The sequence below is a fragment of the Heterodontus francisci genome, unplaced genomic scaffold (genome assembly GCF_036365525.1).
Source record: "Heterodontus francisci isolate sHetFra1 unplaced genomic scaffold, sHetFra1.hap1 HAP1_SCAFFOLD_97, whole genome shotgun sequence".
NCBI lineage: Eukaryota > Metazoa > Chordata > Chondrichthyes > Heterodontiformes > Heterodontidae > Heterodontus > Heterodontus francisci.
Window position 1 is genome coordinate 1,233,932 of NW_027140606.1, and position 16,412 is coordinate 1,250,343.

The window sequence follows — 16,412 nt, forward strand, 5'->3', positions numbered from 1 at the left end:
GACATACACTGACACCAAGTAACAAAGACATACACTGATACCCAGTAACACAGACACAAACTTACACCAAGTAATACAGACATACACTGACACCAAGTAACAAAGACATACAATTACACCAAGTAACACAGACATACACTGACACCAAGTAACAAAGACGTACAATTACACCAAGTAACAAAGACACACACTTACACCAAGTAACACAGATATACACTGACACCAAGTAACAAAGACATGCACTGACACCCAGTAGCACAGACACACACGGACACCAAGTAACAAAGACACACACTTACACCAAGTAACACAGTCACACACTGACACCCATTAAAACAGACACACACTTACACCAAGTAACACAGACATACACTGACACCAAGTAACAAACACATACACTGATACCCAGTAAAACAGACACACACTTACACCAAGTAACACAGACATACACTGACACCAAGTAACAAAGATATACACTGATACCCAGTAACACAGACACACACTTACACCAAGTAACACAGACATACACTGACACCAAGTAACAAAGACATACAATGATACCCAGGAACACAGACACACACTTACACCAAGTAACACAGACACACAATTACACCAAGTAACAAAGACATACACTTACACCAAGTAACACAGACATACACTGACACAAAGTAACAAAGACATACAATTACACCTAGTAACACAAACAAACACACACAGACACCCAGTAACACAGAGAAACACTAATAAACAGTAACAAAGACATACACTGACACCAAGTCACAAAGACATACACTGATATCAAGTCACAAAGACATACACTGATACCCAGTAACACAGACACACACTGACACCAAGTAACACAGACATACACTGACACCAAGTAACAAAGACATACACTGACACCAAGTAACAAAGACATACACTGATACCCAGTAACACAGCCACACACATACACCAAGTAACAAAGACATACACTGACACCAAGTCACAACGACACACACTGACACACAGTAACAAAGACATACACTGACACCGAGTCACAAAGACATACACTGATACCCAGTAACACAGAGATACACTTACACCAAGTAACACGGACATACACTGACAACCAGTAAAACAGACACACACTTACACCAAGTAACAAAGACATACACTGACACCCAGTAACAAAGAGATACACTGACACCCAGTGACACAGACACACAGGGACACCAAGTATCAAAGACACAGATTACACCAAGTAACACAGACACACACTGACACCCAGTAACACAGACACACACTTACACCAAGTAACCCAGACATACACTGACACCAAGTAACAAAGACTTACACTGATACCCAGTAACACAGACACACACTTACACAAAGTAACACAGACGTAAACTGACACCAAGTCACAAAGACAACACTGACACCCAGTAACAAAGAGATACACTGACACCAAGTCACACAGACAAACACTGATATCCAGGAACACAGACACACACTGACACCCAGTAACAAAGACATACACTGATACCAAGTCACAAAGACATACACTGATACCCAGTAACACAGACACACACTGACACCCAGGAACAGAGACATACACTGATACCAAGTGACAAAGACATACACTGAAACCCAGTAACACAGACACACACTGACACCAAGTAACAAAGACTCACACAGACACCAAGTAACACAGACACACACTTACACAAAGTAACACAGACACACACTGACACCAAGTTACAAAGACAAATAACTTACACCCATTAACACAGACACACACTGGGGGGTTGGGGGGGGGGGCACATTGGCGCAGTGGTTAGCACCGCAGCCTCACAGCTCCAGGGACCCGGGTTCGATTCTGGGTACTGCCTGTGCGGAGTTGGCAAGTTCTCCCTGTGTCTGCGTGAGTTTCCTACGGGTGCTCCGGTTTCCTCCCACATGCCAAAGACTTGCAGGTTGATAGTATAATTGGCCATCATAAATTGCCCCTTGTATAGGTAGGTGGTCGGGAAATATATAGGGACAGGTGGGGATGTGATAGGAATACGGGATTAGTGTGGGATTAGTATAAATGGGTGGTTGATGGTCGGCACAGACTCGGTGGGCCGAACGGCCTGTGAAAGTGCTGTCTCTCGAAACAAAACTAAATACTGACACCTAGTGTCACAGATACACACTGACACCCAGTAACACAAACAAACACACACTGACACCCAGTCACACAGAGAAACACTAATAAAGAGTAACAAAGACGTACACTGACACCCAGTAACACAGACACACACGGACATCAAGTGACAAAGACACAGACTTACACCAAGTAACACAGACATACAATGACACAAAGTCACAAAGACACACACGGACATCCAGTAACAAAGACATACACTGACACCAAGTCACAAAGACATACACTGATACCAAGTCACAAAGACATACACTGATACCAAGTCACAAAGACATACACTGATACCCAGTAACACAGACACACACTGACACCAAGTAACACAGACATACACTGACACCAAGTAACAAAGACATACACTTACACCAATAGCAAAGACAGGCAATTACATCAAGTAACAAACACATACACTGACACCAAGTAACAAAGACATACACTGATACCCAGTAACACAGCCACACACATACACCAAGTAACAAAGACATACACTGACACCAAGTCACAACGACACACACTGACACACAGTTACAAAGACATACACTGACACCAAGTCACAAAGACATACACTGATACCCAGTAACACAGACATACACTTACACCAAGTAACACGGACATACACTGACAACCAGTAACACAGACACACACTTACACCAAGTAACAAAGACATACACTGACAACCAGTAACAAAGAGATACACTGACACCCAGTGACACAGACACACAAGGACACCAAGTAACAAAGACACAGACTTACACCAAGTAACACAGACACACACTGACCCCCAGTAACACAGACACACACTTACACCAAGTAACCCAGACATACACTGACACCAAGTAACAAAGACATTCACTGATACCCAGTAACAAAGACATACACTGACACCAAGTCACAAAGACATACACTGATACCCAGTAACACAGACACACACTGACACCCAGTAACACAGACATACACTGACACCAAGTAACAAAGACATACACTGAAACCCAGTCACACAGACACACACTTAGACCAAGTAACAAAGACAGACTCTGGTACCCAGTAACACAGACACACACTTACACCAAGTAACAAAGACATACACTGACACCCAGTGACAAAGACATACACTGACACCCAGTATCACAGACACACAAGGACACCAAGTAACAAAGACACAGACTTACACCAAGTAACACAGACACATACTGACACCCAGTAACACAGACACACACTTACACCAAGTAACAAAGACATTCACTGACACCAAGTAACAAAGACATACACTGATACCCAGTAACACAGACACACAGTTACACCAAGTAACACAGACATACAATGACACAAAGTCACAAAGACACACACTGACACCCAGTAACAAAGACATACACTGACACCAAGTCACAAAGACATACACTGATACCCAGTAACACAGACACACACCGACAACCAGTAACAAAGACATACACTGATACCAAGTCACAAAGACATACACTGATACCCAGTAACACAGACACACACTGACACCCAGGAACAAAGACATACACTGACAGCAATCACAAAGACATTCACTGATACCCAGTAACACAGACATACACTGACACCAAGTAACAAAGACATATACTTACACCAAGTAACAAAGACTGACAATTACACCAAGTAACAAAGACACACACTTACACCAAGTAACACAGACACACACTGATACCCAGTAACACAGCCACACACTTACACCAAGTAACACAGACATTCACTGACACCAAGTAACAAAGACATACACTGATACCCAGTAACACAGACACACACTTACACCAAGTAACACAGACAAACACTGACACCAAGTAACAAAGACATACACTGATACCCAGGAACACAGACACACACTTGCACCAAGTAACAAAGACATACACTTACACAAAGTAACACAGACATACACTGACACCAAGTAACAAATACATACAATTACACCAATTAACAAAGACACACACTTACACCAAGTAACACAGATATACACTGACACCAAGTGACAAAGACATGCACTGACACCCAGTAACACAGACACACACGGACACCAAGTAACAACGACACGCACTTACACCAAGTAACACAGACACACACTGACACCCAGTAAAACAGACACACACTTACACTGAGTTACACAGACATACACTGACACCAAGTAACAAAGACATACACTGATACCCAGTAACACAGACACACACTTACACCAAGTAACACAGACATACACTGACACCCAGTAACTCAGACACACACTCACACCAAGTAACAAAGACATACACTGACACCCAGTAACAAAGACATACACTGAAACCCAGTAACACAGACACACACGGACACCAAGTAACAAAGATACATACTTACACCAAGTAACACAGACACACACTGACACCCAGTAAAACAGACACACACTTACACCAAGTAACACAGACACACACTGACACCCAGTAACACAGACACACACTTGCACGAAGTAACACAGACATTCACTGACACCAAGTAACAAAGACATACACTGATACCCAGTAACACAGACACATACTTTCACCAAGTAACACAGACATACAATGACACAAAGTCACAAAGACACACACTGACACCCAGTAACAAAGACAGACACTGACACCAAGTCACAAAGACATACACTGATACCCAGTAACACAGACACAAACCGACACCCAGCAACAAAGACATACACTGATACCAAGTCACAAAGACATACACTGATACCCAGTAACACAGACACACACTGACACCCAGGAACAAAGACATACACTGAAAGCAATCACAAAGACATTCACTGATACCCAGTAACACAGACATACACTGACACCAAGTAACAAAGACATACACTGACACCAAGTAACAAAGACATATACTTACACCAAGTAACAAAGACTGACAATTACACCAAGTAACAAAGACACACACTTACACCAAGTAACACAGACACACACTGACACCCAGTCAAACAGACACACACTTACACCAAGTAACACAGACATACACTGACACCAAGTAACAAAGACATACACTGATACCCAGTAACACAGACACACACTTACACCAAGTAACACAGACATACACTGACACCAAGTAACAAAGACATACACTGATACCCAGGAACACAGACACACACTTGCACCAAGTGACACAGACACACACTTACACCAAGTAACAAAGACATACACTTACACCAAGTAACACAGACATACACTGACACCAAGTAACAAAGACATACAATTACACCAAGTAACAAAGACACACACGTACACCAAGTAACACAGATATACACTGACACCAAGTAACAAAGACATGCACTGCCACCCAGTAACACAGACACACACGGACACCAAGTAACAAAGACACACACTTACACCAAGTAACACAGACACACACTGACACCCAGTAAAACAGACACACACTTACACCGAGTTACACAGACATACACTGAAACCAAGTAACAAAGACATACACTGATACCCAGTAACACAGACACACACTTACACCAAGTAACACAGACATACACTGACACCCCGTAACTCAGACACACACTCACACCAAGTAACAAAGACATGCACTGACACCCAGTAACAAAGACATACACTGAAACCCAGTAACACAGACACACACGGACACCAAGTAACAAAGATACATACTTACACCAAGTAACACAGACACACACTGACACCCAGTAAAACAGACACACAGTTACACCAAGTAACACAGACACTCACTGACACCCAGTAACACAGACACACACTTACACCAAGTAACACAGACATTCACTGACACCAAGTAACAAAGACATACACTGATACCCAGTAACACAGACACACACTTACACCAAGTAACGCAGACATACAATGACACAAAGTCTCAAAGACACACACTGACACCCAGTAACAAAGACATACACTGACACCCAGTCACAAAGACACACACTGATACCCAGGAAAACAGACATACACTGACACCGAGTAACAACGACATACACTGATACCAAGTCACAAAGACAAACACTGATACCCAGTAACACAGACACACACTGACACCCAGTAACAAAGACATACACTGACACCCAGTAACACAGACACACACGGACACCAAGTAACAAAGATATATACTTGCACCAAGTAACACAGGCACACACTGACACCCAGTAACACAGACACACACTTACACCAAGTCACAAAGACAAACACTGATACCCAGTAACACAGACACACACTGACACCCAGTAACAAAGACATACACTGACACCCAGTAACACAGACACACACGGACACCAAGTAACAAAGATACATACTTGCACCAAGTAACACAGGCACACACTGACACCCAGTAACACAGACACACACTTACACCAAGTAACACAGACACACACTGATACCCAGGAACACAGACACACACTTACACCAAGTAACACAGACATTCACTGACACCAAGTAACAAAGACATACACTGATACCCAGTAACACAGACACACAATTACACCAAGTAACACAGACATACAATGACACGAAGTCTCAAAGACACACACTGACACCCAGTAACAAAGACATACACTGACACCCAGTCACAAAGACATACACTGATACCCAGGAAAACAGACACACACTGACACCCAGTAACAAAGACATACACTGAAAGCAATCACAAAGACATTCACTGATACCCAGTGACACAGACATACACTGACACCAAGTAACAAAGACATACACTGACACCAAGTAACAAAGACATATACTTACACCAAGTAACAAAGACAGACAATTACACCAATTAACCAAGACACACACTTACACCAAGTGACACAGACCCACACTGACACCCAGTAAAACAGACACACACTTACACCAAGAAACACAGACATACACTGACACCAAGTAACAAAGACATACACTGATAGCCAGTAACACAGACTCACACTTAGACCAAGTAACACAGACATACACTGACACCAAGTAACAAAGACATACACTGATACCCAGGAACACAGACACACACGTACACCAAGTAACAAAGACATACACTTACACCGAGTAACACAGACATACACTGACACCAAGTAACAAAGATATACAATTACACCAAGTAACAAAGACACACACTTACACCAAGTAACACAGATATACACTGACACCAAGTAACAAAGTACATGCACTGACACCCAGTAACACAGACACACACGGACACCAAGTAACAAAGACACACACTTACACCAAGTAACACAGACACACACTGATACCCAGTAACACAGACACACACTTACACCAAGTAACACAGACATACACTGACACCCCGTAACTCAGACACACACTCACACCAAGTAACAAAGACATGCACTGACACCCAGTAACAAAGACATACACTGAAACCCAGTAACACAGACACACACGGACACCAAGTAACAAAGATACATACTTACACCAAGTAACACAGACACACACTGACACCCAGTAAAACAGACACACAGTTACACCAAGTAACACAGACACTCACTGACACCCAGTAACACAGACACACACTTACACCAAGTAACACAGACATTCACTGACACCAAGTAACAAAGACATACACTGATACCCAGTAACACAGACACACACTTACACCAAGTAACGCAGACATACAATGACACAAAGTCTCAAAGACACACACTGACACCCAGTAACAAAGACATACACTGACACCCAGTCACAAAGACACACACTGATACCCAGGAAAACAGACATACACTGACACCGAGTAACAACCACATACACTGATACCAAGTCACAAAGACAAACACTGATACCCAGTAACACAGACACACACTGACACCCAGTAACAAAGACATACACTGACACCCAGTAACACAGACACACACGGACACCAAGTAACAAAGATACATACTTGCACCAAGTAACACAGGCACACACTGACACCCAGTAACACAGACACACACTTACACCAAGTCACAAAGACAAACACTGATACCCAGTAACACAGACACACACTGACACCCAGTAACAAAGACATACACTGACACCCAGTAACACAGACACACACGGACACCAAGTAACAAAGATACATACTTGCACCAAGTAACACAGGCACACACTGACACCCAGTAACACAGACACACACTTACACCAAGTAACACAGACACACACTGATACCCAGGAACACAGACACACACTTACACCAAGTAACACAGACATTCACTGACACCAAGTAACAAAGACATACACTGATACCCAGTAACACAGACACACAATTACACCAAGTAACACAGACATACAATGACACAAAGTCTCAAAGACACACACTGACACCCAGTAACAAAGACATACACTGACACCCAGTCACAAAGACATACACTGATACCCAGGAAAACAGACACACACTGACACCCAGTAACAAAGACATACACTGAAAGCAATCACAAAGACATTCACTGATACCCAGTGACACAGACATACACTGACACCAAGTAACAAAGACATACACTGACACCAAGTAACAAAGACATATACTTACACCAAGTAACAAAGACAGACAATTACACCAATTAACCAAGACACACACTTACACCAAGTGACACAGACCCACACTGACACCCAGTAAAACAGACACACACTTACACCAAGAAACACAGACATACACTGACACCAAGTAACAAAGACATACACTGATAGCCAGTAACACAGACTCACACTTAGACCAAGTAACACAGACATACACTGACACCAAGTAACAAAGACATACACTGATACCCAGGAACACAGACACACACGTACACAAAGTAACAAAGACATACACTTCCACCGAGTAACACAGACATGCACTGACACCAAGTAACAAAGATATACAATTACACCAAGTAACAAAGACACACACTTACACCAAGTAACACAGATATACACTGACACCAAGTAACAAAGACATGCACTGACACCCAGTAACACAGACACACACGGACACCAAGTAACAAAGACACACACTTACACCAAGTAACACAGACACACACTGACACCCAGTAAAACAGACACACACTTACACCAACTAACACAGACATACACTGACACCAAGTAACAAAGACATACACTGATACCCAGTAACACAGACACACACTTACACCAAGTAACACAGACATACACTCACACCAAGTAACAAAGACATACAATTATACCCAGGAACACAGACAGACACTTACACCAAGTAGCACAGACACACACTTACACCAAGTAACAAAGACATACACATACACCAAGTAACACAGACATACACTGACACCAAGTAACAAAGACATACAATTACACCAAGTAACAAAGACACACACTTACACCAAGTAACAAAGACAGACACTGATACCCAGTAACACAGACACACACTTACACCAAGTAACAAAGACATACACTGACACCCAGTAACACAAACAAACACTGACACCCAGCAACACAGAGTAACACTAATAAACAGTGACAAAGACATACACTGACACCAAGTAACACAGACACACACTGACACCCAGTAACAAAGACATACACTGACACCCAGTAACACAGCCACAAACTTACACCAAGTAACACAGACATACAATGACACAAAGTCACAAAGACACACAATGACACCCAGCAACAAATACATACACTGACACCAAGTCACAAAGACATACACTGATACCCAGGAACACAGACACACACTGACACCCAGTAACAAAGACATACACTGTTACCAAGTCACAAAGACATACACTGATACCCAGTAACACAGAGAAACACTAATAAACTGTGACAAAGACATACACTGACACCAAGTAACACAGACACACACTGACACCCAGTAACAAAGACATACACTGATCCCAAGTCAGAAAGACATCCACTGATACCCAGTAACACAGACACACACTGCCACCAAGCAACAAAGACATGCACTGACACCAACTAAAAAAGGCATACACTTACACCAAGTAACAAAGACAAACATTTACACCAAGTAACACAGACATACACTGACACCAAGTAACAAAGTCATACACTGATACCCAGTAACACAGACATACACTTACACCAAGTAACAAAGACATACACTGACACCCAGTAACACAGACACACACTCACATCAAGTAACAAAGAAATACACTGACACCCAGTAACAAAGACATACACTGACACCCAGTAACACAGACACACACGGAGAACAAGTAACAAAGATACATACTTGCACCAAGTAACACAGACACACACTGACACCCAGCAACACAGACACACACTTACACCAAGTAACACAGACACACACTGACACCCAGTAACACAGACACACACTGACACCCAGTAACACAGACACACACTTGCACCAAGTAACACAGACATACACTGACACCAAGTAACAAAGACATACACTGATACCCAGTAACACTGACACACACTTACACCAAGTAACACAGACATACACTGACACCAAGTAACAAAGACATACACTGATACCCAGTAACACTGACAGTCACTTACACCAAGTAGCAAAGACAGACACGGATACCCAGTAACACAGACACACACTTACACCAAGTAACAAAGACATACACTGACACCCAGTAACAAAGACATACACTGACAACCAGTAACACAGACACACACGGACACCAATGAATAAAGACATACACTTACACCAAGTGTTTTGGCATGCACTGACACCAAGTCACAAAGACACACACTGACACCCAGTAACAAGGACATACATTGACACCATGTCACAAAGACATACACATATACCCAGTAACACAGACACACACTGACACCCAGTAACAAAGACATACACTGATACCAAGTCACAAAGACATGCACTGATACCCAGTAACACAGACACACACTGACACCCAGTCACAAAGACATACACTGATAGCAATCACAAAGACGTACACTGATACCCAGTAACACAGAAACACACTGACGCCCAGTAACAAAGACAGACACTGATACCAATCACAAAGACATTCACTGATACCCAGTAACACAGAGATACACTGACACCAAGTAACAAAGACATGCACTGACACCAAGTAACAAAGACATACACTGACACCAACTAACAAAGACATACACTTACACGAAGTAACAAAGACAGACAATTACACCAAGTAACAAAGACATACACTTACACCAAGTAACACAGACATACACTGACACCAAGTAACAAAGACATACAATTTCACAAAGTAACAAAGACACACACTGACACCCAGTAAAACAGACACACACTTACACCAAGTAACAAAGATACATACTTACACCAAGTAACACAGACACACACTGACACCCAGTAACACAGACACACACTTACACCAAGTTACACAGACACACACTGACACCCAGTAACACAGACACACAGTTACACCAAGTAACACAGACATTCACTGACACCAAGTCACAAAGACATACACTGATACCCAGTAACAAAGACATACACTGACACCAGGTCACAAAGACATACACTGATACCCAGGAACACAGACACACACTGACACCCAGTAACAACGACATACACTGATACCAAGTCACAAAGACATACACTGATACCCAGTAACACAGACACACACTGACACCCAGTAACAAAGACATACACTGATACCAAGTCACAAAGACGTACACTGATACCCAGTAACACAGACACACACTGACACCCAGTAACAAAGACAGACACTGAAAGCAATCACAAAGACATTCACTGATACCCAGTAACACAGACAAACACTGACACCAAGTAACAAAGACATATACTTACACCCAGTAACAAAGACAGACAATTACACCAAGTAACAAAGACACACACTTACACCAAGTAACACAGACACACACTGACACCAAGTAACAAAGACATACACTTACACCAATTAACACAGACATACACTGACACCAAGTAACAAAGACATACCATTTAACCAAGTAACAAAGACACACACTTACAGCAAGTAACACAGATATACACTGACACCAAGTAACAAAGACAAGCACTGACACCCAGTAACACAGACACACAAGGACACCAAGTAACAAAGACACACACTTACACCAAGTAACTCAGACTCACACTGACACCCAGTAAAACAGACTCACACTTACAACAAGTAACACAGACATATACTGACACCAAGTAACAAAGACATACACTGACACCCAGTAACACAGACACACACTGACACCCACTAACACAGACACACACTTACACCAAGTAACACAGACATACACTGACACCAAGTAACAAAGACATACAATGATACCCAGGAACACAGACACACACTTACACCAAGTAACACAGACACACACGTACACCAAGTAACAAAGACATACACATACACCAAGTAACACAGACATACACTGACACCAATTAACAAAGACATACAATTACACCAAGTGACAAAGACATACACTTACACCAAGTAACAAAGACAGACACTGATACCCAGTAACACAGAAACCCACTTACACCAAGTAACACAGACATACAAAGACACAAAGTCACAAAGACACACACTGACACCCAGTAACAAAGACATACACTGATACCAAGTAACACAGACACACACTGACACCAAGTAACAAAGACATACAATTACACAAAGTAACAAAGACACATACTGACACCCAGTAAAACAGACACACACTTACACCAAGTAACAAAGACAGACACTTGCACCAAGTAGCACAGACATACACTGACATCAAGTAACAAAGACATACACTGATACCAAGTAACACAGAAACACACTGACACCAAGTAACAAAGACAGACACTTACACCAAGTAACACAGACATACACTGACATCAAGTAACAAAGACATACAATTACACAAAGTAACAAAGACACATACTGACACCCAGTAAAACAGACACACACTTACACCAAGTAACACAGACATACACTGACACCAAGTAACAAAGACATACACTGATACCCAGTAACACTGACACACACTTACACCAAGTAACACAGACATACACTGACACCAAGTAACAAAGACATACACTGATACCCAGTAACACAGACAGTCACTTACACCAAGTAACAAAGACAGACACGGATACCCAGTAACACAGACACACACTTACACCAAGTAACAAAGACATACACTGACACCCAGTAACAAAGACATACACTGACACCCAGTAACACAGACACACACGGACACCAAGTAACAAAGACATACACTTACACCAAGTATTTTGGCATGCACTGACACCAAGTCACAAAGACACACACTGACACCCAGTAACAAAGACATACATTGACACCATGTCACAAAGACATACACTGATACCCAGTAACACAGACACACACTGACACCCAGTAACAAAGACATACACTGATACCAAGTCACAAAGACATGCACTGATACCCAGTAACACAGACACACACTGACACCCAGTCACAAAGACATACACTGATAGCAATCACAAAGACGTACACTGATACCCAGTAACACAGAAACACACTGACACCCAATAACAAAGACAGACACTGATACCAATCACAAAGACATTCACTGATACCCAGTAACACAGACATACACTGACACCAAGTCACAAAGACATACACTGATAACCAGTAACACAGACAAACAATTACTCCAAGTAACACAGACATACACTGGCTCCAAGAAATAAAGACATACACTGATACCCAGTAACACAGACACACACTTACACCAAGTAACACAGACACACACTGACACCCAGTAACACAGACACACACTTCCACCAAGTAACATAGACACACACTGACACCAAGTTACAAAGACATACACTGATACCCAGTAACACAGACACACACTTACACCAAGTAACACAGACATACACTTACACCAAGTAACAAAGACACACACTTACACCAAGTAACACAGATAAACACTGGCACCAAGTAACAAAGACATGCACTGTCACCGAGTAACACAGACACACACGGACACCAAGTAACAAAAACACACACTTACACCAAGTAACACAGACACACACTGACATCCAGTAACACAGACACACACTTACACCAAGTAGCACAGTCATACCCTGACACCAAGCAACAAAGACATACACTGACACCCAGTAACACAGACACACACTTACACCAAGTAACACAGACATACACTGACACCAAGTAACAAAGACATACACTTGCACCAAGTAACACAGACATACACTGACACCAAGTAACAAAGACATGCAATGGTACCCATTAACATAGACACACACTCACACCCAGTAAGCAACATACACTGACCCCCAGTAACACAGGCACACACTGACCCCCAGTAACAAAGACATACACTGACACCAGGTCACAATGACATCCTCTGATACAAAAGACACACACTTACACCTAGTAACACAGACATACACTGACACCAAGTAACAAAGACATACACTGATACCCAGTATCACAGACATACACTTACACCGAGTAAGAAAGACATACACTGACACCAAGTCACAAAGACACACACTGACACCCAGTAACAAAGACATACACTGACACCAAGTCACAAAAACATACACTGATACCCAGGAACACAGAAACACACTGACACCCAGTAACAAAGACATACACTGATACCAAGTCACAGAGACATACACTGGTACCCAGTAACACAGAAACACACTGACAGCAAGAAACAAAGACATACACTGATACCAAGTCACAAAGACATACATTGATACCCAGTAACACAGACACACACTGACACCAAGTAACAAAGACATACACTGATACCAAGTCACAAAGACATACACTTACACAACTTAACAAAGACACACACTTACACCAAGTAACACAGACATACACTGACACCAAGCAACAAATACATACACTGACACCAAGTAACAAAGACATACACTTACAGCAAGTAACAAATAAAGACAATTACACCAAGTAACAAAGACATTCACTTACACCAAGTATTTTGACATACACGGACACCAAGTAACAAAGACATAGACTGAGACCCAGTAACACAGACACACACTTACTCCAAGTAACAAAGACATACACTGACACGAAGTCACAAAGACATACACTGGCACCCAGTAACAATGACATACACTGACACCAGGTCACAAAGACATGCACTGATACCCAGTAACACAGACACACACTTACACCAAGTAACACAGACATACACTGACACCAAGTAACAAAGACATACACTGATACCCAGTAACACAGACACTCACTTACACCAAGTAACACAGACATACACTGACACCAAGTAACAAAGACTTACACTGATATTCAGGAACACAGACACACACTTACACCAAGTAACACAGGCACAAACTTACACCAAGTAACAAAGACATACACTTACACCAAGTAACACAGACATACACTGACACCAAGTAACAAAGACATACAATTACACCAAGTAACAAAGACACACACTTTCACCAAGTCACACAGATATACACTGGTCCCAAGTAACAAAGACATGCACTTACACCCAGGAACACAGACACACACGGACACCAAGTAACAAAGACATACACTTACACCTAGTAACACAGACATACACTGACACCAAGTACCAAAGACATACACTGATACCCAGTATCACAGACACACAATTACACCGACTAACAAAGACATACACTGACACAAAGTCACAAAGACACACACTGACACCCAGTAACAAAGACATACACTGACACCATGTCACAAAAACATACACTGGTACCCAGTAACACAGAAACACACTGATACCCAGTAACAAAGACATACACTGATACCAAGTCACAAAGACATACACTGATACCCAGTAACACAGACACTCACTGACACCCAGTAACAAAGACATACACTGATACCAAGTCACAAAGACATACACTGATACCAAGTAACACAGGCACACACTGCCACCAAGTAACAAAGACATGCACTGACACCAAGTAACAAATATATACACTTACACAACTTAACAAAGACTCACACTTACACCAAGTAACACAGACATACACTGACACCAAGTAACAAAGACATACACAGACACCAAGTAACAAAGACATACACTGACACCCAGTAACACAGACACACACGGACACCAAGTAACAAAGACACACACTTACACCAAGTAACAAAGACACACACTTTCACCAAGTCACACAGATATACACTGGTCCCAAGTAACAAAGACATGCACTTACACCCAGTATCACAGACACACACGGACACCAAGCAACAAAGACATACACTTAC